The sequence below is a fragment of the Desmodus rotundus genome, chromosome 5 (genome assembly GCF_022682495.2).
Source record: "Desmodus rotundus isolate HL8 chromosome 5, HLdesRot8A.1, whole genome shotgun sequence".
Taxonomy (NCBI): Eukaryota; Metazoa; Chordata; class Mammalia; order Chiroptera; family Phyllostomidae; genus Desmodus; species Desmodus rotundus.
Window position 1 is genome coordinate 14,169,448 of NC_071391.1, and position 4,007 is coordinate 14,173,454.

General features: G+C 42.4%; 1 non-coding gene across 1 annotated transcript; it reads right to left on the reverse strand.

Moving 5' to 3' along the window:
• Nucleotides 1-3,635: 3,635 nt before the first annotated feature.
• On the reverse strand, nucleotides 3,636-3,803 carry LOC112303488 (U1 spliceosomal RNA). The gene has a single exon (XR_002974644.2). It is a non-coding gene; the product is annotated as a U1 spliceosomal RNA (small nuclear RNA).
• Between the last annotated feature and the right edge of the window lie 204 nt (nucleotides 3,804-4,007).

Genomic DNA, 4,007 nt, shown 5'->3' on the forward strand with positions numbered 1-4,007 from the left:
TTGCTGGATAGAGTAATCTTGGTTGTAGGTCCTTGTCTTTCATGACTTTGAAAATTTCTTTCCAGCCCCTTCTTGCCTGCAAGGTTTCATTTGAGAAATCATCTGAGTGTCTTATGGGAACTCCTTTGTGGGTAACTGTGTCTTTTTCTCTTTAATGTTGGATAATGCAATTATGATGTGCCTTGGTGTGTGCTTCCTTGACTCTAATTCTTTGTGACTCTTTGAGCTTCCTAGACTTTCCTGGAAGTCTATTTCCTTTGCCAGATTGGGGAAGTTCTCTTTCATTATGTTTTCAAATATGTTTTACATTTCTTGCTCTTCCTCTTCTCCTTTGGCACCCCTATGATTTGGATGTTGGAGTATTTAAAGTTGTCCCAGAGGTTCCTAAGCCTCTCCTCATTTTTTTGAATTCTTGTTTCTTCATTCTGTTCTGGTTGAATGTTTATTTCTTCATTCTGTTCCAAGTTGTTGATTTGAGTCCTGGTTTTCTTCTCTTCACTGTTGGTTCCCTGTATATTTTTCTTTATTTCACTTTGCATATAGCCTTTGCTTTTTCCTCTGCTTTGCGACCATACTCAACCATTTCTGTGAGCATCCTGATTACCAGTGTTTTGAACTATGCATCTGGTAGGTTGGGTATCTCTTCATTGCTTAGTTCTATTTTTGGACCTTTGATTTGTTCTTTCATTGGGCCATATTTTTTTTGTCTCGGCGCACCTGTTATGCAGTAAAGGGTGGAGCCTTGGGTATTCTCCAGGGAGGGGCAACTCATGTTGATGTTTTGTGGTGCTGTATGTGGGGGAGGGGTCAGAGAGGGAACAATGCCACTTGCTTTGCTCTTACCTTGTTTTCAGTCACTTCCTCAGCTACCCACAAGCAAATTGGGTCCTTCTGGTTCTGATTCCTGGGTGGGCGGGTTTGTGTACATTCTAGGACCCTGTGGGTGTTTCTGACGAACTCTCCCATGAGGCTGGCAGTTTCTGTCACCACCGCAACCCCCACAGATTTTTACCACCAAAGTTTTTGAGGCTTTAGTTTCCCACGTGGGAACCCTAGGCTGCAAGGTCTGTGTTACTCCCCACTTGTTCCTCCTGGCTTATCCACACATGAATGTAGGACCACCTGGTCTGCCAGCCGCCACCTTGCCACGTGTCCTCTCTGCCCAGGCTGTCCATCTCCGCCCCTCCTACCAGTCTGGATGAATGTTTCTTCTGTAAGTCCTTGATTGTTGGAATCCATATAGTTTGATTTTCTGGCAGTTCTGGTTGGTTTTTGTTTTTAAATTTGCTGTTGTTCTTCTTTTGGCTGTTCGAGGAGGCAAAGCTTATCTATCTATGCCTCCACCTTGGCCGGAAGTCCATTTTAGAACATTTCATCACGTTGGCAATAACCCCTCATATCCCTCAACAGTCACTTCCCATTTTCCCCAACCCCTCAGTCTGAGGCAAACGATAATCTACCTTCTTCTGTATGTATTTGCCTCTTCTGGATATTTCATGTAAATGGGTTCATATAATATGTGGATTTTGTAACTGGCTTTTTAAACTGAGCATGATGTTTGAAAAATTCACTCATTTTGTAGCATGTGTCAGTATTTGGTTTCTTTGAAATGGCTGTGTATTAGAGTTCTCCAGAAAAACAGAGGCAATGGGAGATAATCTATATATCTCATCTGTCTCTACTCATATATCTTCCTGAAGGGAGATTTATCATGACAAACTGGCTCACGTGATTATGGAGGCTGAGAAGTCCAATGATCTTCCATGTGCAAGCTGGGGACAGAAGAAAGCTGCTGGTGTGATCTGGTCCGAGTCTGAAGTCCTGAGAACCAGGGGACCTGATGGTGAAATCCCTGTCTCTGGGCGGGAGAGGAGGAGATGTCTCAGCTCAAGCACTGAGGCAGAAAAAAGGTGGGGTGGGGTGGGGAGGGTTGAGCTCCTCCTTCCTCCACCTTTGGTCTATTCAGTCCTTCCATGGACTGAATGTGTCCAAGGAGCCTCAGGGGGGCTAATTTACGTTACTGAGTCCACTGATTCAAATGCTGATCTCATCTGGAAATACCCTCACAGAGAGGCCCAGAAATAATGTTTAACTCGGGTACCTGTTGCCAGTCAAGTTGACGTAAAAGTGAACCATCACAGGCTGAATGACATTCCAGTATTTGGATATACTATTTCATTTAGCCATTAATCAGTTAATGGGCGATGTGTTGTTTCTACTTTTTTTATTTCTAATTATTTATTTTTACTGTTTTGTTTCTACCTTTTTAAATTATGCTCTATGGATGTTCAAATTTTAGTGTGAGCGTGTTTTAATTTCTGCAGTCTTTGGGGTGGCGTATTCTATGCAAGCCAGTTATATGTAGTTGGTACATACAGTGTTAACTCCTCTGTTTCCTTACTGACCTGTTAAGTTGCTCCATCTGTTATCGGTAGTGGGATATTGAAATCTCCTTTCTAAATATTATTGTGGAATTGATGTACAGAAGAAAGCTGACTATTGGATAAAAAACAATTTGGTTGAACAATGAGATACAACTTCTTACCTCCTAGGATAAAAAAAAAAAATGTAAAAAGCTGACACTATAAAATATTTTCCAGAACAGGGAGCAACTGGAATTCTCATACATGGCTAGGGGAAAGTAAAACATTGGAGTCACTTTGGAAAATTGTGTGCCAATTTCGTATGCAATTAAACATACATTTCCCACATGACTTCGCAATCTCATTGTTAGGAGTTCACCCAAGAGAAATGAAAAATGATATTAAAATTAGACTTAGGCAAAAATACTCACAGAAAGCTATTCATAATAGTAGAAAATGGGAGGCAATCCGCGTGCCTAAGAGACTGGTGAACAGACACGGTGTGGTATTTTCACGCGGCGTGGTACTACTCGATAACATGAAAGAATTGCTTTGTTCACATAACAAGCAGACGGCCTTCACAAATGTCTCAATGAGTGAAAGAAGCCAGATGCAGGAGGGTACATACTGCACGGCTCCATTTATAAGAAATTCCAGAACAGATGCTGATTACACAGGGCAGCTCAGTTGCAGACTGGGGGTGGGTGGATTGATTACAAAGAGGTACAAAGGAACTTTTGGGGTGATGGAGATGTCTGGTCTCTTACCAATGTCAAGATCAATCAATATTTTGATTGTATAGTTGTTATTTGGGCATATATTTGTCAGAACTTAAACTCTGTCCTTAAAAATCTGTACATTTTATTGTATTCGATTATATGTCAAGAAGGCTGACACCAAAAGTGAGTTGAAACAGTAATTCTGGCCCCTGTTTAGTCAAATATTATTTTTATGTACCGTGGGGTGGCTCTGCAACTTCTAAAATTTTAGCTTTTATTGGCATCTCTTTATGCTTCATGTTCACCTCCAGGGTTCTGGGCTTTTAATTTTTTTTTTTTTATAGGCAGGATTGTTAGGTTTGAAGAAAGAATGAGTTGGAAGAAACGAGTGGATGGTGTTTCAGGCACAATCGCGTGTTCTCAGAAATTCCGGGGCTGCCCCCCAAAGCCGAAAGGAAAAGAAAGTATGCAGAAGAATCAACCGGTGGGAAGGTTAGTGCTTGAACCCAGCACGAAAGACACACTCGCAACCTAACATTTAAAACCCCAAAGTCAGGGGAGAGCGTGAGCCCAGTCCCCCACTACCACAAATTATGTGGCTGAGCTTCCCACATTTGGGGAAGTCGCAGGGGCCAGCACACCCAGAGTGCAATGGACCAGCCTTGCTTGCCCTGGGAAAACCACCTTCCTGATCATGGTATTGCCCCTGCCTGGTTAGTGTGCACTTTTAATTTCTAAACCTTTTGCAGCAACTATGTGCTTGTCTGACAGAGTTGTAACAAATTTTAAAGTGTTTTTTCCCTCTAGGCTTCCAGTGGATCGACTGAAAGGAGTCTGGTTGGACGCGAGTGCTCACAGCCATCCGTTCACGGCTCGAGAAGATGCTTGTACCCTGGGGAGATTTTGCAGTTCTCCTGTGCGTTTT